This window comes from Sturnira hondurensis, unplaced genomic scaffold (genome assembly GCF_014824575.4).
Source record: "Sturnira hondurensis isolate 20B ecotype Veracruz unplaced genomic scaffold, ASM1482457v3 Scaffold0008196, whole genome shotgun sequence".
Taxonomy (NCBI): domain Eukaryota; kingdom Metazoa; phylum Chordata; class Mammalia; order Chiroptera; family Phyllostomidae; genus Sturnira; species Sturnira hondurensis.
Genome location: NW_028080827.1, coordinates 1,708,504 through 1,732,431, shown reverse-complemented (window position 1 = coordinate 1,732,431; position 23,928 = coordinate 1,708,504). Strand labels below are relative to the sequence as shown.

The window sequence follows — 23,928 nt, the reverse complement described above, 5'->3', positions numbered from 1 at the left end:
AAGGTATGAACACCACTTTACAAGTGGAGAAACTGAGGCTGAAAGAAGAAAGGTGATCTTCTGAAGGTCACACAATGAGTGAGCAGTCTGAATGCCCTTTGGAGCAACAATGCAGGCATCGGCAGGAGCTAGCAATTCAGAAGCAAAGAAGCTCCCAGTCTGGACCTTCTCCCAGCTCCCTCTGGCCTCTTTGCTGGGCAGGCGGGACGGGAGAGCTACACTAAGTGGCCCACCCACCACCTCCCAGAGGACCAGGCCTCCAGGCAGGGGCAGATCCAGGTTTAAAGGGCATTAAAACCTATACAATGTAGGGAATCAAAATTATAAATATGAAATTAAATATAATAGTTACTATTAATTTTGAATGGGAAAAATCACAATAAATGTCTGAATTCTTGGAGAGTTGGGATTCTTTATTCTGAGATCTCTTTCAGGCAATTTACCAGAAATACACACAAGCATAAAAATGCTTCCGGATTACAGCCTGGCTAACCCTCCTCTCCTGGACCACTTCAGAGCTCCCTGCACCCACCCAGGCCTGGGCAAGAGGGAGGCCCTCTTCTGCTTCATCTGCTTCTGAGCAAATCCACCTCTAGCACCTACAACTCTCCTCCAGGGCACTCTGGCCACCTCTCTGGGACAAGCTGAACTAGTGGTACCCTCCTTCAACCAGTCCCAGGTTCTGTCAGTCCCCACCCCTTCCCAGGATAGCATGGGTATTTTGGACAGTCTGGAGCTAGGTCCTGATTCCTACTGTGAAACTGGCTCATCACAGCCCCACAGCAGCTTCCTCTGTGCTGGGCCCCACACTAGGTGCTCAAGGTACAAGGATCTTCCCCACTTTACAACTGGAAAAAAAAAAAGCTCCAGGAAACTGGTTACATCCTCAAGGCCACATAGCCAATAAAGGACAAAACCAGGATTCAGCTAGAGGGCTTGGAAGAGGGCGAGTGAGGGACCCAAAGCAAAGGTCATCACTTTCCCTGGCACATAGAGGACACTCCCGGGAACTGACTCACACAATTATAGAGGCTGACAAGTCTCGAGCCAGCAGTCAGCAAGGTGGAGACCCAGGAGAGCCAACAATGTAGTTTCAGTCCAAAGGTCAGCAGGCTCAAGTCCCAGGAAGAGCGGACATTGCGGTTCCAGTGAGAAGACAGGAGAAAACCCAGTTAGGCAGAAAGGATTCGTGGGAGGGTCAGCCTACTTGTTCCATTTGGACTTTCAACTGATTGGAAGAAGCTACCCACAGTGAGCGGCAGGCCGGGGTAGCCAAATCTGGGTCATGCAGGCTGCCAACTCCTCTGGCAACACCCTCACAGACACGCCCAGAATACTGTGTGACAAAATGACTGGACACAAAGAATGAACCACCATACCCTCTGACTTAAACTATAAAAGGACAGGCCCAAATCTGGAAAAGGCTCAGGTTCCTGTGACCAATCCATACCACTTTGGGTGACAAGAAAATGCCTAATGTTATGCCATAAGTGCTACGGTGATCTAAATGTGATCTCTTCGGAATCTGAAGTACATGCAAGTAAAGTAAGCCATCATGTTTGTGGCACTGGGTTAGACAACAGTTTTTTCATTTTTAAATTTTCTACATTTTATGACTGACATTCTGGGGCTTTGTTAGTCCTAACAAAACTGCCCCCCTCTTGCAAATCAAAACTACAATGAGATACCGCTGCACACCTGTTACAACAGCTGTTGCCAACAGGACAAGTAAGAAACAACAAGTGTTGGCGAGGTCATGGAGAAAGAGGAACCCGCCTTCGCTGCTGGTGGGAATGTAAACTGGCACAGCCACTATGGAGTTCCCCCCCAAAATTAAGAACAGACTTACCATGCGCTCATAAAATCAATAAATTTGCAGCAACCCCTCTGGGTAGCTACCTGGAAATTTTGAAAACATTCATTCACAAAGATACATGCATCCCTAAGTTCACTGCAGCATTATGCACACTGGTCAAGACATGGAACCAACCCAAGTTCCCTTTGACAGAGGACTGGATACAGAAGAGGTGGCGCATACACACCATGGAACACGACTCGGCCGTGAGAAAAGATGAAACACTGCCATTTGAGACAACATGGTTGCATCTCGAGAATATTAATCTGAGCAACGTAAGTTAGAAAAAGTCAAGAACCATATGATTTCACTCCTACGTGGGCTATAAAACTAAAAGGAACAAATGAACAGGCAAAAACAAAGGAAAACTCGCAGACACGGAGGACAGCAGGGTTAGGACACGGAGGACCAGAGGGAAGCGGGGTTAGAAAGGGTAAAGGGGGTCAAACCTATGGTGATGGAAGGAGATTTGACTTTGGGTGGTGAACACACAACGCAGCGTACGGATGGTGTATTATAGAATTGCACACTTGAACCCTACATAATTTTACTAACCAATGTCACCCCAATAAATTTAATTTAAAAAATGAATTTTTAAAAAAGAGAAATTAGAAAAAACTGCCCCTCCCCGGACCAGCCAGCTCCTGAAGACAGTAAGCCTCTTGTCTAGGAACGCGTCTCTGATAACCAGCCCAGAGCCCCTATGAGACCCACCTGGTCCGCCTGGCCGTTACACTTGAGAAGGGGCACTCCTCTGCCCTCATCAACCCAGGGCCAGACACCAGACCTCGAGGGCGGCCTCTATACCCCAGAGCGCATGAAAATCCTTCAGATCAGCCCATCCCAAACCTGGTCAGCTTGTTCCCCCTGCCTCACAAAAACTGCATATAGGCTTTTGTCTATGCTTTCCCCTCAAATTTTCTGCCTCCTGACCAACCCGAGTATTTCCACGTGCAGCCCTACGTGGTGTACAACGCCTCCTGTTCCTAGGTAACTGTAAGGAAAACGTCTTCCTTCGTGGCAGTCATCTCCCCATGTGCTGGCCTCACCACACCTAATTAAAACAAAGCCCAGGTACATTTTAATAACCTACCTTAACACGCATTCACTGACTGTCCAGATGGAAAATTATACATGCTTAACACAGTTCTGCCCTGCTCTTCTCCTTACATATCCAGTGATCTGTCGGGTGGCATTTAAGACACTTAATTACATATTATTGTAGAATGTTAAAATCATGTGGGTAAGTAGGCTAAATTCTTGTAGCTAAATAATACAGCTACAATATGATTTTTTTAATGAAATAATTACTGTGAAAGAACACAGCACCTGGTCTGCCTTTGTCCTACTCTGCCACCTGCTGTCCTAAAACTTTAGATAGCTTCTCCACTGAAGAAAGTTTTCACATGTCTTTACTCTTTAATTTTGATAAAGGGCAAGTGTCACCAGCCAGAAGCACTGAGAAAGGTGTTTAAGAAGAGAATCTTCTACAGGATATAAATACACATGCAAATTCAGGTTTATGCCTACGTTACACTTGTCTCAATCATAGAGTACCTAAATTTGCAGAACCGAAAACCAAGAAACATAATCTAAGCTATATTTTTATTTACAGAGTTATTCCCTACATAAATTATATATATAATTCATATATATATATATATATATATATATATATATATCATTACAGAAAGAACAGAGTTACATGAAACCTGCATGGTCACAACTCTGCTGTATCTAAGAATGCTTCCACAAGCACTCACTGAGCACCTACTACACACAAGGACCCGTGCTGATAGACAGAAATTTCCCCAGCCCAGTCCTGGTGCCATGCCCAGCCTATTAGCTTTAGGTGCTAAGGGAAGAATAGCAGAGCTTCTCAGCTATTGGTGATGTAGGTCAAGAATAAGGTGAGCCACCCTGGCTGATGTGGCTCTGTGGATTGAGCACTGGTCTGCCAACTTAAGGGTCACTGGTTCAATTCCTAGTCAGGGCACATGCCTGGGTTGCAGGCCAGCTCCCCAGTTGGAGACATGAAAGAGGCAACCAACCGGTGTTTCTCTCACACATCAATGTTCCTCTCCCTCTCTTTCACTCTTCCTTCCCACTCTCTAAAAATAAATAAAAATAAAAATAAATTTAAAAAAAAATAAGGTAAGCCAAATTTCAAGAAAAAGGTATTTTTAATATTAGAACTTCTAATTTAAATATTAGAATGTTAAAATTCAAAATAGACTAAAGATTTAAATGTTAGGCCTGAAACCATAAAAACCATAGAAGAAAACATAGCAGCAAACCCTCAGCCATTACTTGGAGCAACATTTTATCAAATATATCTCCCCAGGCAAAGGAAACGAGAAAAAAAGAAACAAATAGGACTACATCAAACTAAAAAGTTTTCCACAGCAAAGGAAAACATCAACAAAATAAAAAGACAACCCACAGAAAGGGAGAACATACTCACTAATATATCTGGTAAGGAATTAACATCCAAAATCTATAAAGAACTTACGAAATTCAACACCAAAAAATCAAATAGCCCATTTAAAAAATGGGCGAAGGAACCCTGGTTGGTGTAGCTCAGTGGACTGAGAGCAGGCCTGCAAACCAAAGGATTGCGGTTCAATTCCCAGTCAGGGCACACATCTAGGTTGCAGGCCAGTTCCAAGCAGAGGATGCACGAGAGGCAACCATACATTGATATTTCTCTCCCTCATTCCTTCCCTTCCCCTCTAAAGATAAATAAATAAAATCTTTTTTAAAAAATGGGCAAAGGACCTGAATAGACATGTTCTATGTCCTCTCCAAAGAGGACATGCAGATGGCCCATAAACATAGGAGAAGATCCTCAATGTCACTAGTCATCAGAGAAATGCAAATTAAAACCACAATGAGATATCATCTCACACCTGTCAGAATGGCTGTCATCAATAAATCAACAAACAAGTGCAGGTAAGGATGTAGAGAAAGGAGAATACTTTTGCACTGTTGGTGGGAATGCAGATTGGTGCAGCCACTGTGTAAAGCAGTGTGGAGATACCTCAAAGGGTTAAAAATGGATCTGCCTTTTGACCCAGAGGTCCCACTTCAGGGAATACATTGAGAAACCCAAAACACTAATTTGGAAGAACATAAGCACCCCATCCCTATGTTCATTAGAGTCATTTACAATCCCCAAGATACAGAAGCAGCCTAAGTGAATAGAACAACTATGGGACATTTACACAATGGAATTCTACTGAGCCACAAAAAACGAAGAAAATTTTACCCTTTGTGACAGTATAGATGGACCTAGAAGACATTATGCTAAGTAAAATAAGCCAGTGAGAGAAAGACAAATACCATATGATTTCACTCATATGTGGAATCTAATGAACAGACTGAACTAAGCAACATGGAGACAGATTCATAGATAGAGAGAAGGATGGCAGTTAAGGAGCAGGGGTAGGGATCAAGCAAAAAGAAAAAAGGACTCATGGACAAGTGTGATGACGGCTGGGATGGGAGGGGGTATAAGGGAAAGAAGTGGTAATGGAAACAATACAGTAAAAAAGATGATATTGCAGAAAATGTTTTAAAATTTGACTGAGTAAATACTGGAATGTTATGCATTGTCAGAGGTGCATATCTCTGTCTAGCTTGAGTAAAGATGGGTCCTAGTGCTTTGTGTTTTCCTCCACACCCAATACAGTTTTTGAATAAAGTGTTACTTCCATTCATATGTACACATCTGACGTATAAAGGTATTGAATAAATCCATCAATCCATTAATTCATTCCATGGTCTGAAAGTCTGTGTCTCCCGGAAATTCATATATTGCAAGCCTAACCCCCAAAGGTGATGGTATTAGTAGGTGGGTCCGTTGGGGGTGATTAGGTCATGAGGCTGGAGCCCCTGTGAGTGTCTGAGTGCCATATAAAGAGGGTCCAGAGGGACCTTGAGCCCCTTCCACTATGTGAGGACACAGGGGAAAGGCATCAACTATCAGCTGGGAAGAAGGCCCTCACCAGCCATGCTGGCACCTTGCTCCTGGACTTCCCAGCCTCCAGAACCGGGAGAAGTAAAAGGCTGTTTTTTACAAGCCACCAAATATTTGTTAGAGCAGCCCAAACAAACTAAAACTCCTACTGAGATGCTTCACTGGGTCATGTGCTGTCCTAGGTGCTGGGAGGAAAAACAAACAGTGAACATGTCACATAAGTCCTTGTGCTGACAGAGCTTACAATCTAGTAGAATGGAATACATGTTCATCCCTCTTCCTGCCTCTATTGAGCCTTCTTAAACGCCCTTTCTTGTTTCCTATTTTAGCCATGGCCCAAGTCCCAGCTTCCACCAGCCCAGGATGATTCTGTAAGTCTTGTTACTTATCTTGCCCTTCTTCCAACTTTTTTGTTGTCCTTCAGTTACTTGTTGGCATTTCAATGCATTTTTTTCCCCCATAGAGATTGAAACCTCTCAGTGTTTTTGGAGACTGGTGCCCCACAGACATATGTGAAGTATCTGGGCCCTTCTAGTCACCCCCTGGGGTGGTCTAGACAGAAAACTTCTGCAGTCTGCCAAGACTGTAGCACTCATGTCTCTGGCCACCTTCTCAGGAACAATTGTAAGAAATGGGCTACCATTATTTTCCAATACCTATAGCATCTCTGGATGAGTGGAAGGGGAGTTCGGTTTGGCTTCCAAAAACCTGCGTTGATATTCCAGTTTAGATGTAACTAGGAGAAGCAAAATGCAGTGTAATCAATATGAGCTGAATGCCTTAGGTGCTTTGGCAAGAGTAGGAATAATCAATGGAAGCTTCATGGAACAGACAGAGTCTGAGCGGGACGTAAAAGACGGGCAGCTTTTTCACAGCAGAAATGCGATGGGAAGGTACACCAAGAGGAGGAAACAGCATTAAATAAATGAACTAAGAGACAGTGACTGCCCTCCAGATCTCTCTCCAGCCCACTCTGCCCTCTCTGAGCCCTGAGCACTGACCTACAGGGCAGGTACCATCTGGCCTGCCTTGTCCTCTGACTTCCAGTTGGGTTCAACCAGATTAGAGGCTGCAAAAAGAGCAAGATTGGGATATTTATTCCTCAGACCCCTCCCTCTTGGGCCACTAGAAATCACTCCCTCTCCTTGTTTCTTCAGGCCCCAAAGCAATACATGGCTTCACCTTAACCTTGCCCACACCTTTGTAAATAGGTATTTTGTTAAGCCTTTCTTAATAACATGTTTGAGTGTACCAACTGTTTCCCACAATTCTTCGCTGATAAGGTGGGAAGGGCTAGAGTATGTTTGGGCAACACAAGTCCAGCCCAATTTGACTGATGTTGTGAGGAGCCAACAAGAAAGGAACACCATAGGCCGATTATAAAGGGCCATGCTGTGGACCTGCAGCTTTCTAGCGAAGTATCAAAATTTTGGGAAGTAATGGAACAGAGCAGCAGCTTTGAGAAAATGAATCTCGTGTGAGGGAGCAAATTAAATTAGGAGAGAGACAAAACCAGTTCTGAAAGACAGACTAGTGCAGTGGTCTAGGTGTGAGTGACAAGGGCCTGATTAGGTGCTGGCGTTAGGAACACAAATAAAGATTCAGCCAAGACAGAGGTAGGAAAGGGGGAATGACGGCATGAGAGGTAGGAAGGGCCCTTGGGGGGGAAAAAGTCAAATTTGACATCCAGGTGGCTGAATAGAGGGGAATTGTGTGGGTAGAAACAGCACAGTGAAGGCAAGGGCCTGTCTGGGTTAGGGTAGGTAGGCTGAGGCTTGGGAAGTAGAATCACCTAGAATGAGCATCGCATAACTGTGGTCAAGGAAGAAGGCAGCCTAAGGTAGATGTCCCCTGGGAAGAGAAAGAAACTAGATTGGAAAGACATATGTAAGCAAAGTTTTGGTGTGGGGTCTTAATCCTAGACAATCATAACCCCAGCTAGGGGTCAGGCACAAAGTAGCCACTTGCAGGCCAAATGCAGACCAGAGCTGTGTTTTGTTCGGCTCACAGTGTTCTCTTAAATTTTCAATTAGTGCCAAGATTAAAATTTTTGCGTACCTTGACTAAAAATTTCCAGGTGTTCAGCCTCTCTGACAACAATGGGCCCACACTGTCACATGTCAACACCCGGCTGAGCAGTCATGGCCCATCCGCATCCTGCATGAGGATCCCGTTCATGCCAGCCCCACGTGGCCTATGTCACTTATGTATGTCACCTGCTGGCCCCTGGCACCCATTTGCAGCTTGTGGTCCCTGCTAATAATGGCAGTGAGAGTCCTTAGAAGTTCTTAACAAAATAGATGTCTTCAAAGACGCCTTGGGGAAAGTTGAGAGGACAACTTGGAGCAATTCAGCTGAGCTCAGCACTTCTGAGTGTGTCCTATGTACTGGGCACTGTGCTAGGCCCTGCAGAGATGGTGATGAACAGGAAGAGTCTGTTTATCCTGTAACAGGAAAGACCCAGAATGTGAAGGTCCGTAAGTGGCTGTTGCAGAAATTCAATCACCAGTAAAAGCTTAGATTAAACAATGAGAACATAGACAAAAGTGTAAATGCAAAACACATGTTGAAGGTATTTCTATGAAAAATTAGCCATAAAGGACAAAGCAGGAAGAGTGTGAACTATGACTGTTCCAGAGGAGATAAGGAAGAGAGGGTGTCAGCAACAACAGTATTGCTCAAAGTGCAGTAAAGGTCCGAAGCGAGGTGAGAGCAGGAAATGAGTGGCCCACGAAGGGATTACTCGGCTGCGCCCTTCCTCTTGGCACAGCCCCTATTAAGTAATGGCAGCACTATGCGTGTTCCGGAGCTGGACTGCTATTTTGTTAACAGATAAAGAACATGAAGCAATCTCCATTCAGTCCTGCAAAGCCCAGGGAAAACTCTGCCTTTGAAGCTGTTTAAATGTTGTTAAATACTGGCCCTGGCTGGGTAGCCCAGTTGGTTAGAGTGTCATCCCGACACACCAAGGTTGCGGGTTCAATTCCCCAGTCAGGGCACATATAAGAAACAAACAATGCATGCCTAAATAAGTGGAACAACAAATTCATGTTTCTTTCTCTCTCTCTCTCCCTATCTCTCTCTAAAAATCGATAAAATAAAAAAGTAAATATTATCAAACATTTGTTTAAATATTAAGCTATGAAGAAAGACTTTGGTAGTGGACGAGGAGCAAATTGTCCAGGAAACAATCACATCCAGCTCCCTAATGATTCAGGGTTTAGCCATACTAGGCTTCTTTAGTTCCCTACAGGCAAATGGTAGGAATTTTCTTTAAAGAGTCACTGATTAACGGTTACTAATGAGGAGCTGGCAATGAACAGTGGCTCCCTTTGCTGCTGAGAGATTTTCTGCAAGCGTCCCTGGCCTCCACTCATTTTACCACCAGAAAGCCTTCTAATGGGGAGGTACTGATGATTTCACTAAGTCACACATTTCTAAGCAGAAAACAGAAAATATACTTACAGAGGGAAAATGCTTACTTTATGGCTCCAGAAGCAGAAAATAAGTCAACTGAATTATTTCAACTGAAAGTTAAAGGTTTTGACTGAATTATATGCCCTGTTTTTCTGCTTACTTTAGCCAGGGGGACCTTGAACACTCATGTTCTAGTGCATAGATCACCACAGTGTAATTCCCCTTCAAGTTCATCCTTCGCAGTCAGCCCCTAGTCAAAGTACACGGAAGGTTTCTTTTCAGGAAAGGCCTGATGTGGAATTCATTTACTCCCCCAGTCACACAGCAGAGATCAGCTTGGGCCTCGTCTCCTGAATCTGTTAGGTGGTCACAGTAAACTCACTCACCAGCCTCAGAAGTGCTGGGATTCCCACTCAGCGTCTCACATACAAGGAGACTCAAAGAGTGGGGTTTCATTCTAAACAGACACTGGCCATGCATTAGTCGGGCATATTACTTCCTGAAAATAAGCATGTGAGAGCTTAACACAATGAGAAAAGACTATTTAATGACCAGTTATACATTTGTTGTTTGAAAATGATGGAAGAGATGCTAAACTGAATCCTTTACTGGTTAGTTTAGGAAAGATGAGGAGTAGGCTAGGTCACAGGTGTACCGGGCTCCCCCAGCTCATGTCTTCCCTATGTCTAACCAAATGGCACAGATCCCCATCCTGGTGAGGTTTTGTCTTGAGGTGCATCAGGAGCCAGGAGACCCAGATTCATACCCCAGGCAGTGCCAGGTAGGGCCAGTCCTTTACTGTTCTGGACATTCTTTCTTCTTCAATGGATAAAGGATTGCACTGGATGGCTTCAAAGGTCCCTACCTTTTCTAAAACTCTGTGACCCTCTAAATGAGCAGAAAAGGGAAGTACAGGTTCACAAGCAGGTACTCAAATGGGAATACCTGTTCTACTCATGTCTCAGATTGATCCGAGCGGTGAATCACTGCAGCAAAGAATGGCAAGGCTTTATAACCAGGCCTGCCCCAGTGCCTCTTCCTCTTCTTACAAAGACACCAGTCCTACTGGATTGGGACCAGTCTCATCTAACATTAATTACTGTTTTAGGTCCTGTCTCCGAACACTCACACTCTAAGGTGCTGAGGGTTATGGCTTCAACACACGAATTTTGAGGGGATACAATTTAATCCATAACACCAGTATTTGCGCTTTCCAAAGTCATCAGTGTAGATAACCCCCAATGTGCTCTTAAGCTCCAGTTCTTTACAAGTTTGCTCCCCACCTTCCTGCCCCAATGTAGCACTTTCACAGTGTAAATCACAGGGATGGCTGGCAGGACCTACTTTCCTTTTGACTATTACCATCCACATTTGTTAGATTACACAGACTTTTAAGGCTGGGGATTCAAAAGCAACTAACTTACTTCAGGCCTAGTCTCTGCAGCTTCAACCACCTCTCCTATTTACCCAATCCCCAGGGTCAAAAAGGAGCTATGCAGTAGGTGGTAGGGCAGGGAAAGGCAAAAAGAAAAGAGGAGCGAGAAATGTTCATCTCTGCCAGAAATATTTCATCATGGGTTCCCTGTAATGATGGGTTCATCATCACTCCATTCCCTATAAGACATTTCCTGTGTTACAACATCTTGGATTAACAAGCTGAGACACAAGCGAGGTGGAGGAGAAACTTTTGTGCAAAGAAATCCTCCTTTTCATTTTCTCTGGCAGGACACCAGCCACAGGTTCTTATACACCCAGACCCATGAGCCCTGACTGATGTTTCACGCACTCCAACTCCAGATGTGTCATTTACATATTTGTTAGTTTATTAGCCAGTTTAAAAGAAAAAAGAAGCCCATCCTGACTGACAAATACATACAAGAATCACCAAATGAATGCATAAATAAGTGGAACAATAAATCTCTCTCCCTCATCTTCTTCTCACTCTAAAAATTATTTTTTAAGTTTTTTAAGCCCAAATTTTAAACATTTACTTCTCAAACCACCAACTCTCTCCTTGATGAATTTTTGGTTTTTTAGATATAGCCACAAGCAACCCTCTCCAATCCATTTATTCATTCTAAAAATATTTACTGAGTGCATTCCATGTACCAGGATTGGCCATGAAACAGGATACAGTGATGGCCATGAGCTTGCAGTCCAGTGAGGGAGACAGGCAAGTTCTAATAAATGGTACTTATTTCGCCCCTCTGCACCAGGTGCAGTGCCGGGCACCTTAAATACACTGTAAAGCATGATTTTCTCCACTGTACAGTGAAGAGAAGGCACAAAAAAATTTCAAAAGCCAAAAGGCACACAGCTTGTCAATGGAAGTGTCGAGATGAGAACCCATGGCCCCTAACTTTCAGCATCCTTTCCACTATCAGGGAACCTTAACGAACTTGAGTGGGGAAAAATAAACAACTTTTATATCTTTATTTTTCACTCTCTAAAATTTAACACGTTCTTCAATTACATATAGACAAAAAACCCACCCACAGCAATTTAGTAGTTATGACTGTCACCAATAGAAATCACAGGTGTTTTCTTATATCTTGAAATTACAGGTGTTGCCCCTTGATATGACAGGTGTTGCCTATATCTTGAAATATTGTCTCTGCTCATTACTACTTCAAAATTATGGTAGTTATTAGATCCACTGCTAGATATTATTTAATGAATTACTTTTAAAGGCATCTATTACTACATAATAAATTCTTTTCATATTCAAGTGCTTTGGAATTGGTTCCTTTTACAATACTGTGCCTTTTATTTTATACTTCTAAAAGCAGTGTACTGAGAAAGGGTTCTTAAGTCTTCCCATAACCGCTAAAGGGGTACATGGCACAAAAATGGGGCAGAACCCTACATTATAGAGGTGCAGCCCACACAAAGCCAGAGGCTCTGCTCTGTGTCTTTCAGCAAGAAGCTAGGTGTGAGCTTTGGTAATTAAAGGGAAACATAAACAGGAAAGAAAAGAAGCTGCAGAAGACCCTTTCTTTCGCCCCTTTACGCCTACCCAGTTCAGCACGCGTCACAGGTGCAGCTGGCTCAGGGAGTGCCCACCGGCCCCACGCGCTCGGTCGGCGGATGAGTGCGTTCGTGCTGTGGCAGGCGGGCCGGGTAACGCCAACCTCTGACGAACTGGAGGCTGTGCACCCACCCCGCTCGGGACGGTGCTGAGTGACACAGTCAACAAGTGGAAGGCGCCAGAAATTCCCACACCCAGACAGAATTCTGCAGTTTTTATCTGCCCCTAAGGTTCAACCCCTCGGTGCCCCCAAGGCCGGACACTCCTAGAGGGAAGCAGGAGTCCCAAGCCCCAAGTTCCAGACGAGGAAGCAAAGAGCTGCGGGTGGGTACTGGGTAGGGAGAATAAGTGCGAAGCGGGATGGAATGCGCGGCACAAGTCCGCCGAGTCCAGCTGCGAGAGCAGACCTGGGTCTACAGCCAGGTCCAGGGGTGTTTTCTGTCCCCGCCCAGCCCCCCGTCCCGGACCGAGGGCCAGGGATCGGCGGCGGAAAGCCTCTTACCCGGTGGCGAGCGGAGCCTGGGGCCACAGCGCTGGCGCAGCAAAAGCTGCGGCTCCCTGCGGGGCCTCTGGGCCTGGGCTGGGGCCCCGCCCGCCCCGGGGCGGAGGCTGGAGGCGGGGAGAACGAGGTGCCCCCCCTGGAGAAGTTGGGAAAGGTCCCGCCGCTCCCTCACCGGACGCCGCAGCCCGGGCACCAAGGCCAAGTGCCGGGCTTTGTGAGGGCACAGAGGGCAGAGCAGAGACTCGGGTCCAGCCGGCTTGGGGCGCTGCCGGCGGGGGGGCTGACGCCCTACTCCCAGCACACCCTGGAGAGCCTCTGGTCGGGTGCCCTCGGGCATTACAGCTGAGGGCTAGAAGACCACCCGCCGCTTTCCGCCTAGCCAGTCATCTAGCACCGCTTTGCATAACTGGGAGGGGCGAAGGTGGAGGCGGGCCGTGGACAGAGGCCCTGCAGGTTTGTGTCGAGTCTTCGAGTGCGTCCTGGACACACCTGGCTCCCACGGCTGCTCAGGAAGACTGCAATTGCCTCTGGTACTCGTTTCATAGATTAGACAACCCTGCCTCTGCAAAGCCCCACCCACGGCTTGCCTTGGTGAGAGCAGGGGTAAGGCCAGGGTCATTTGGCTTCACATTGCGATTCGGCATACTTTCCTGACTGGACTGTTTCAACTGACTGCTCTTTCCAGGTGGGTGCAAAGGAAGTGGTTCTCCACAATATCAGGCCTTAGAGCTCCTTTTAATATTATTCTAATATAATAATAAATAAAGGGTGCCCCAAGAGTCTTACTGAAACTTGGGATGTTTCAAGGTTTCCCCTCAAAAAGACCTTGAAAGTATAATTATTTACGTTCTTTGCATTTATTTTGTTTTGCACTTTTTGAATAATTAATTTTTTGTTTTCTGTTACAAATTGTTTTCTATCTTCAATCAGAGGGACTCACACTGTATCTATGATAAAATCACCATGAACACTATAACCACAAGTGCAGATGGTAGACTTTTGTTGGCAATTCAGTTCAACCTACAGCATTGCTTCGGTTGACATGATTTTCTGAAAGGGGAACAACTCTGGGAAAGAAGCTCTGATCAGAAAAAGGAACCCACATCACGGCAGGTGGGGATATAAATGGTGCAGCTGCTATGGAAAAACAGTATGGAGGCTCCTCAAAAAATTAAGAATAGAGTTAGTTACCATATGACCCAGCAACCCCTCTTCTGGGTATCTACCCCCCAAATTTGGAAATATTTATTCACAAAGACATGTGCACCCCTATGTTCATTGCAACATTATTTACAGTGGCCAAGGCATGGAAACAACGGCATGCCCTTCAATAAACAACTGCCTAAAGATGTGCACATATGTACAGTGAAATACTACTCAGCCATAAGAAAAGATGAAATGCTGCCATTTGGGACAACATGGGTGGGTCTATAGAATATCATGCTAAATAAAATTAAGCCAGACAGAAAAAGTCAAGAACCATATCATTTCACTCCTGTGTGGGATATAAAAGTGAAAGCACAAATGAAGCCAAAAGAAAGAAAGAAAAACTCGTAGACACAGACAACATTATGGTAGTCACTTGAGGGCACGGGGTGAGGGGTGGTAAGGGGAGGGCGGTCACACGGGGGTGGACGGAAGGAGACTTGACTCGCAGTGGTGAACACGTGATGCACAGATGGTCTGTTATAGAATCGCACACTTGAAACCCATGTAATTTTATTAACCAGTGTCACTCCAATAAATTTAATTTAAAAAAAAACAGCAAAACTATATGAAAGCTCTGAATAAGTATAATCTTCTTAGTTTTTCCAATAAATTAATTCCTAGGAATTTAACCCTGTGCAAAATTGCATATCTGTAATTATCTCAACTAGAACCCAATTTACATTTTATTTAAAAAATTTTTTCATACTTGAGTGTTGTGGCAAGAGGTGGGGACACCAGGAATCATGTAGGACTCGTGACGGTTGTTGTGTGGCACTGTCCACACAGGACAGGATCCCTGACTCCCACCCTCTAAATGCCAATAGATTCTGTTCCAATCACCCTGACAAACAAAAATGCCCCACCCCACATCCCGGCCCCACAACCTCCCATTCCCAGTTAAGAAGCCCTGGTTTACTTGGGAAGACTGCAGGCAGGAAAGACTCACAGGAGACATGCTGCTTGCGGGATGGTTTGAAGTTAGTGGGTGCGGAATCAGAGCCAGGTAAGAAATGTGTCCTGGGCAGATCTCACATGCTGGGGGCTCCTATGTGTATTCATTCTATTACCTCACCTAAGACCCCTCCTCCTCTGAAAAGAAGGGACTGCTGCATCAGATGGCCAGGAGGGGGCCCAGAGTTTATTCACTCGCTGGTGCAATGTTCTTTCACTTGGTGGATATTCCCTGAGTCCCTGACTGCTACGTGTCAAGCAAGACCGGTACCTGCTGCCTAGTCATACACTGTGGACAAAATCAGACTCAGTTCCTACCCATGTTGGGCTGGCAAGTGGCAAATGTGTGCTTGGGGAGGTGGAAACTGGGAGAAGCCTCATTAGGGACAGAGGGGGATGAGGACACGAGAGGAGGAGCTGGCACTAAGGAACAAACCCCAATTCAACAACATCCTAGAGAATGAAAAGCAAACCAGCGGGGCTTTAGGAAGACATGCAGGCTGGTGAGCAGGCAGGACTGGCAATGGGAATTGGGCTGGAATAGAAAATGAAACAAGGAAGGGACCCTCTGAAAACAGGAAGGACAGGCCCTGGAGGAAGAGCATGGTAGAGTTTGTTCCTGCAAGTATGCAACTTTAAATAGCACCCGCTGTTTTGCCAAACCAGCGAACCCCATCCTCATCCCTTTTCTGTAGCAACTTCTTGGATGAGTAAGTAGGTAGAGAAGCAGCTGTCACCCACTGGCCCCAGCACACCCTCCCTCGCTCAGAGATCAGCACAGCCGAGGGGACACCAGCTTCTAAGCAGCTGCAGCGAGACTTGTGGGGAGCTCGTCCCTCCTATAGGGACCAAGCAGCTCCGTGTTCATGCTGCCACACCACTGAGTGGTCTCAGAACCTCAGTGAGGGAGTGCAGCAGACAAAATATAATGATCAAGTATTACACCAGGCTTTCTAAAGGCGATCCCAACAACTGGCAAATGTGCTGTTTTCCTGACAGCCATCCTACATATCAAATAATAACATAAGTTGCTGTCAGGTGCTTCACAAACTACAAAGGCTCTACCTCAATAAGGATTCTTGGTTGCAAGCAATAACCCAGCTCTGGATAACTTACACAGAAAAGAGAGATTAAAGGCTTTCACGGATTCACAGAACCATCGAAATGATGAGGTTAATGATGGCAGGAAAACTGGAAAGAAACCAGGATAGCTGTGCAGAATCAAAAAGCAGAAATCACAACACCTGCTTTCAGCAGGAAAAGCCTTGCTACCCGCGGAATACCCCAGTAGCCTTTGCAAATGACTCTAGGAGTGACCCAGTATAAAGGGAATGAGAATTCAGGTGCTCAGTGGACTGCCCACTGACCAAATCTATGCCAAGGGCCAGCGTCACAGCTGTCAGAACAGGGACAGAGCACACCTGGCCCCTCTACTTCCACCAGGAGGCTTATTAATGGGAAAAAGGGTTGAATACCAGGAAGCCAAAACAAAAGGAAGATGTCTACTTTAGGCTGCATAAATACAAGAACTTATTATATACATTGTTTTCTACATATGTAAGCAAGGTAGCATAACAGTGAAAACCCTCAGTCCTGCAGCAACCAAGAGTTCTGTTAAATCTGTCTATACTAGAGTGCTGGAGAGCAAGGGTGTGTGCGGCACAGGGAGATCCAGCCTCTCCGTCCAGAGGGGTCTCCTAGAATGCAGCAAAAAGTACTGAATCTGGACTCGTCTTTGTCAGAAGTTGTGTCTCAAACTCGGTTTGGGGCAACTCTTTTGGCCTAAATTCCCTCATCTCTAAATGAGATAAAAACCTGTCTGCCCGCCTCAGGGATATGTGGGGAAAATAAACACTATGTCTTTTGGGCCAGAGGCACCTCAGAGTATGAGAGACTCTGAAGACCAAAGGCTATCTTTGTATCCTACACCATAGCTCTCAAAGAGGAAGTATCTTACTGCATCATTAAAATGGGTATTTTCATATGTATCTACCTCATAGGACCCTTTGCAAATTAAATGAGTTAATACAGATACAGTGATTGGTATCAATACTATACCTGGCATTGAATAGGTACTCAGTGTATGGTAGGTAACAAAGGGTAATTACTAAAGTGACTGATATTATAGCTATTGCTGTTATCTGATGTTCAGGCAGCTGCTGTAGTAGATACTGAAGAAGCTCAACATGACTGCCAGGCAAATGGACTGGTATGAACACTGGGCCTGGTATATAATTATTACATCTAATTTCTCAAAGATGGGAGTTAAGGTGTGGAAAAGCTAACTACCTACTGTACAGGCAGATGTACTTCACGGCAAAGTGCCCCTTAGACATAAAATTGAACCTGAGAGTGGACTCAATCCTCTCAATACATGAAGCAAAAAGTGGGAGAGGCCCCAATCTATCCTCCAGGGCAAATAATGCTGCAGGTTTTCCTTCCAACTCAAAAGCACCACCAGGCTCTCCAGGGAAATGCTCGCTGCCCAGAACCTCAGCTCTGCAACTTCCTAACTCCCCAAGGTCCCTTCTGGATGGACTCTTCCCATGTTTCCAAACATGCACAGGAAAGAGACAGGTGAAGGAGCAGAGGGACTGCTCCCTGCCCCAGGGGTCAGGAAGACCATCACTCCCCACACTCCCCCCAACTCCTGAGTTTTTCATCGAATGCTAACCCTCCAGGTGCTTACCAAATGTAAGTTATAAAATTACTGGATTTTTAACAGTCTTCTGAGACAGCCTGTTTTAGCTCATTTTTGGTGCCCATTTCCTATCTAGGAACCATTCTGCTGAAGCCAACACACTTTTATTGGGTGAAAAACACAGAGCTAAGCCCTGGGGACAAAGATGGACAAGACAGTACCTGCTCTCAGTGAGTTTACATTGTTCTTGGAGAGATGCAGTGTTTCACGTTATACATCACTTTATCAAAGGGGCTAATCAGTAACTGTGACATAAAGTACCAAAGGAATTGAGATTGGGAATGACAGGGCTCACTGCTAGAACTAAGGCAAGGGTGGGAAGCAGCACCTTGAAGGAACCAACACTGACAAAGAACCAACCATCAGCTGTAAAGGAGTCCCTCCCACTCACCAGCTCTAGCTCAGGGTGGTGCAGGACAAGACACAACCAAGGATCCCAAGGTCATGACCCACTCCCACACCTCCTCACTTGGATGCTCTGCTCTGTGGGCCTCTGTACCTGTGGATCCAGACAGAAATGCCCGCAGAGGCTCTGTGGGCAGGAAAAACAGACAATTCTCATTTACAGTTTGCCTTAGGGCTATTAATGCTCCCACCTGCTACTGTTAAAGAGTCTGAGAGAGCTGGACTTCTTAGCTACCCAAGAGAATATCACAATGATCCATCACACTGTTGATTAAAGCTTGGATTGGACAGGACGAGCAAGAAGGGGCTATATGCTAAACGGACCAGTAAGATGCATGCACTACCGAGGACAGGAAATAAACCCTATGAAGAGTCAGAAATAGGCCACTTCATTTACTACCTAGGCCTTGAAATTTTCTCTGTCTAGTCAGTTGACTCCTTTAGCTTTTCCTTGGATTTTCCTTTGGGATTTGATCAAAAGGCTAAGCAGGCAGAAAACATCCGGACTTTAGAATGACCTGGCCCATCTGAGACAGGCTGATTTTGTGACATGTGAGAGCACGAAAACCACCTTGCCTCTGGGGACCAAAGGCAAGGTCCGGGTCAAAGTTAGGTGATGAGGAGGTGCAAGAGGAAATGTCCCAGCCTGTCAGTGCATCCCAGAGTTCTCTGGGTGACCAGCAGACAGTTCCAGGAAGTGAACAAGTCCAAGAGGACCTTCTGATTAGTTCACAGTCTTCCTCTGCGGGTATAATGTCTTCTGTGTTTTCATGATGCTATAATGAAGTCAACTGAAGCATTTAAAATAAATAACATTTTCTATCTAGCCCTTTACCTAAAAAGTTTGCTGATCCCTGTTATAGATGCTAAGGAGCATGGTCAACAACTGTCTGCCTAATTTGACCCTCAGTGCTAAACTGGCACCACTCACCAGCTCCACAACTTCATTTAGTAAAGCTATCGACTGTCCTCCAACCTTGCCCATTGGGAAGGTAATTATGGCCTCCTGGCTTCTGGCAGTTAAGAGCCACCTCCTGCCCTCTAACATCCCACAGATACTAACAAGCTCAGTTTGTAAACACCCCTCCTTCCATCATCCCTGGCCTTAGTGGCGCTGGTGCCCCTCACCAGCACACTTGGATGGCTCGGCAAATGGTGTGTCCCATGTGCCCTCTCACAGGACAGAGCCCATGGTGGGTCTTTTGGGCTGACATAATGGATCCTCTCCAACATGCCTGTCTCTTTATTCCTTCCTGTACTTTCGTTGGAGTGAAGAGAAGGCAGGCTGAGAGAAGCCTCCTAAACTGCAGAGCAGAGCTTCAGTAAATCAATGGGGAGTCCTTGAGCCAAACTAGCCCACTGGAGAAGTCCCACATCTCCCAGGAGCGGGCCATTGGCTACGAGCGGCCTGTAGAAAGCATGCCTCAGTGCAAATGCAGGTATTCTGGGAGCACTGCAGCTGGGCCCTTGGTCAGTTATGGTAGTAAGTAGAGGTGTGTAAGACATATTCTCATGGCCACCGTAGGAACCCAGAACAAAGATCAGGGTGGGTGTGGCACGGCCTGCTTCTACTCCCAGTCTGCATCTTTAATAACTGGTCCGGCCTGTAAGGTGGCACAAGCCGCCACTCAGGATGACACTGCTCTTGGCTAGAGGAGGGTGAGTCAGAACACAGGGCTCCAGGGCGACTGCAGAGGGACAAGGTGATTCCTGGGTGCCCCACCTCCTCTCTCCTTCCCATTACACTTCCCATCCAGGCAGGAAAGGCGCACCGGCCCCCCTTCAGAAGCAACCTCCTCCTGCTCCCCCATTCTGAGAAGGTAAATTCACTGGAGGCCCAGGTTGTGAGGTAAAGGTCAGGAACGTCTCATCTGAAATGAGCACATGTGCCTGGATGCTGCCACTGCTCCAAGCAGATGGACTGGTGCCATCATACGTGAAAACTACAGCCAACAAGCCAGCGATCCTGGAAAGCCACGGGATAAAAGGTGTCTCAGAATGTTAGTTCTGGAGGCATGACTACCCCGGAGGGAAACAATCGCTCAGAGCCCTCCAGGGAGAAAATCTGGCTTCTAATCCTACTTGCATTTCTCCCCAAAGCCACAAAGGTGTACAAGAAACAGAGCTGATCGTCAGCTGAAGACCCAGAAATGCAGATCCAGGGAGGTATCAACAAAGAAGTCCTTCTCGAGGTGCTGATGGTGATGGTGAAATATGTTTCAAAGCAGCCATGAATGGGAATGTCCTGGCCACTCTGAGTCGCTCATTTCTCCCAGCAGCTCGGCCTCTCTTGCGTCTGCTCCAGCACCAGCATCATCTCCAGGGAAGGCTCCTGAGCCGCATCTTGCTTAGATCCAGCATCACTGTTGCTTGTTTCCACCAGAGAGGTATAGCGCTTCACGATCGGTGTAGAAACAAATCTGCCATGCAGAAAAATCAAAGAGTTCTGAGCATTCTTCCCACTAGGTGCTCTCCTAACCGGGACACTCATGCCTCCTCCACTTCCGTTCTTCCAATGCTATCAGACTGGATTAAGAGAATTAGCAAGGGAGGTGGTATATTCATATAATTCCCTATCATTGCTATAGTTTTATCAAAATATTTAAAGTGAAGTTCCTGAGGTCTATTTCTCTCTCTGTTCCTAGGGCCTCCAGCCTAAGAAAACTTAGCAAGGCGGTTGGGTTTCTTTCCAGAATGGCATCCTAACCCCACCACTTGAGTTTTGTGATCTGAGCAGTTACTCAAACTCGATGTGTCCTCATCTGTGTCTCTTCTGTAAAATGGTGACGGGAATACCACCAAGGCTGCTGCTACGAGATAACCTGTGTAAAGCACCTGGCGTAAAACAGACGCTCAACAGAGCTGGGGCTCTGAATTTTAGGCTTGGGAATGAGCTAGTAGTAGTCGGGGAATTAGAAATCCAGGCAGAGATGAAACTATACCAGGGTGTCCAACCCTGGTCCACAGTCCACATGCAGCCCAGGATGGCTCTGAATGCGGCCCTACACAAAATTACCAATTTATTTATAACCTTTTTTTTTTGCTCATCAGTTTTCGCTAGTATTTATGTATTTAATATCTTGTGTGGCCCAAGATAACTCCTCCTCTTCCATTGTGGCCCAGAGACACCAAAAGGTTGGACACCCTGTGTCAATTGGACAAAACAAGGGGAAAAGCCCAGCAAGCAGTGACGACAGGTGCACAGCTGGCAGCAAGACTACGTCTGCACCCCGGGCATTGTTAACTTCTTCCTGGGATTCCTGGTTTAGCAGGCATGGAAATGCATAAATTCCTAAGTAGCATCCTTATTATTAAATTAGATAATGCAGAGTGAAACACTTTGAAAAACAGAACATGCTAGAGGAACCCAAAAGACAATGATAATGTTAGGTTCTTATAGTTGCAATGAATAGAGATCTGTCAAGGTTATTTCATAAATGGGGAAAATAGAGGATAAAAGGGTGGTATTGTGAAATATTTATGGAAAACAGGAATCTCAGTCCAGTAATTAAGTCCCATGGGAACCCAAGAGAAGCCCACCACCCAAGTCACACTGAGCTATTTGGAAAACCACACAGGATCCAGCATTTTGAGGGGCCTGATGACCTCATCCTCTTTCAAAAGCAGAAGGTCATAGATCCTACCCCTGCCCACTGAACACTCAGATGCCCTCTGCTTCTGTGTCTTCTCAGTTTTTTATTCACTTAAGGGCCGATTCGGAGTGAGTATTCCAGTACATATTCCCAAGGCCATCGTTGACTAAGCCGCTGGAATTGTCCCCATAGTCCCCATCTAGGCAGGGTTTCTCCTGTCAGGCTAACTTTTCACCAATTAGAGCACGGGTTGGCTTCCCTTGGGCCGGGTGCCCAACCCATATCCTACCAGCAAAGACCTGATGTGGAGGGTCAGAGGAATAAAAACGCACGACTCCTAGAGCCTTTGCCCCCAGAAAAATCTTTGGCCTGTAATGTTTTCTTAGAAAATTGTTGATGGTGATAGATTACATGATTGGAGGAAAAATAAATAAATAAAAATTAAAAATCTTAAGCCCAACATCAAACTAAGACTTAAAAAAGTTAGGAAAACGTAGTTTTAAACATTATCAAATGTTCCATCCACATAAGTCACCTTCAAACATCTCACTGCTTAAAAGTTCAGATCACACCGAAAATCCTGACTTAACTGAAAAACACTGTTTACAGTAGTTGAAAACGCATAAGCCAAACTCCACTAAACTAATCAAGACAATACAGCATCTGTAGACCTAGGGGAGCCAAGTACCACAAGATGGCAGCATTGTCCCGTCTACGCTTTCTCAGGCTACGTGCTTCTCCGTCAGGCAGGCTCTAGAAGTACCCTACTCTTCCTTGAAGTCCCCGTATTTTTAAGAGGCCTGGGCAGCCCCGAGTTGACAGAGGTGTAAATCTAAACAACAAATGTGACATCCATTTTTCTGCCGTCCAGAATGCTTATTACCTCTCAGTCCATTTGATTCCCGAGATCTTGGGACTGGCTACCATTTTTCCAGTCTAATTGAATATGTAATTAGGCACAGAAGCCATGGCTTGGACTATCCCCAAACCATGTTTGTATTGCAGGAATTTAAATCTTTTTATGGTGATATTCCTTATTTAGCATTTATGTAATCTAGTTATTATAGTTATTTTTAATATCTGTCTCCTCCTAGAGTCAATGTGATCTCAAATGTGATGGTTAATTTTGTGTAGCAACTTGGCTGTGCCACGGCACCCACATATTTGGTCAAATGCCACTCTAAACATCCTTTAGATGAGACTAACATTTAAATTAGTAGACTTTAGTGGCTCTCAATCAGTTGAAAGCCTTATCAGAAAAAGACAGAGATCCCCTGAGGGAGAGGGAATTCTGGCGGACTGCCCCTGAACTCAAGCCAGAACATCAACTCTTTCCTGGGTCTCCAGCTGCCAGCTGGTCCTGATCACTCAGGAACTGTCAGCCCCCACAATCATGTGGGCCAACTGCTCAGTCTCTTTCTCTCCCAATCTCTCTCTCACTCACATACGCACATATCCTACTGGCTCTGTTTCTCTGGAGAACCCCAATTAATGCACCAACAATAGGCCAGGCCCTACTGCATTACAAAATAATATGATTAAGAAATGTCCTTAATCTTGAAAGATACGGGAATACATACCTAATACTGCAAGTGCTAAGGCAATATGTATTCGGTACTATGAGAACACAAGAAAAAAGAACTTTGGGAGGTGCTTTGGAAAAATTATGAAACAGTGACAACTGAGTTGCAAAGAATGAATAGGTGTCCAACAAGCAGACATCACAGGAGGAAGGACCCTAAGCAGTGGAAACCTGTGAGCAAAAAGACACATGCACAAAGGGGCAAAATAAGTACCACCCCCATGTGGGTGTGACTTCAAGATACTATGACACAACATCTGACAATTCTTAAGGTTTACAATTTTGTTAAGGGCTTTTTTATGGATATCATAACACCTTAAAACCTTAGGAAGCCAGAAACACTTACCCCAACTTGACAGTTTAGGAAACTTTAAGTATACAGGGTTCGAGCAAGTCCTTGGCCCCACATCAAACAGGAATATAATCTACAGCAGACTGACTTCAAAGTACGTGATCTTAACCACAATATTACTTAGGCCATACATACTGTAAAAATTTAAATTTTATGATCAAAGTAGAAGCCAAGAACCTTCAAGTGTATGTACATGTTTCTGTTGCTTAATATTCCCCGCACAAAGTGTTCACTACACTTTTGACTATCTTCCAAAGCCCTAATAACAGTCAAACCTGGTACACAGGTGAGCAGCACCCACATGTTCTGAGTGATTTTCAGTCCTTCTTATCCAGATTTGAATGCTGCAGGCCT

General features: G+C 45.4%; 1 protein-coding gene across 3 annotated transcripts in view; it reads right to left on the bottom strand.

Annotated features, from left to right (window-relative positions):
- The window catches only part of SQOR (sulfide quinone oxidoreductase), a 43,669-nt gene extending 30,785 nt beyond the window's left edge, over positions 1–12,884 (bottom strand). Inside the window, exons 1-2 of one of the 3 annotated variants that reach the window (XM_037054553.1) lie at positions 12,782–12,880; positions 1,022–1,137 (exon numbers count right to left, since the gene is read on the bottom strand). The gene's annotated coding sequence lies outside the window, so the exon portion shown is untranslated. Of the gene's footprint in view, positions 1–1,019; positions 1,138–12,781 lie in introns of those variants that run through there. The other 2 variants (XM_037054551.1, XM_037054552.1) reach the window with 2 other exon arrangements.
- Positions 12,885–23,928: the final 11,044 nt, after the last annotated feature.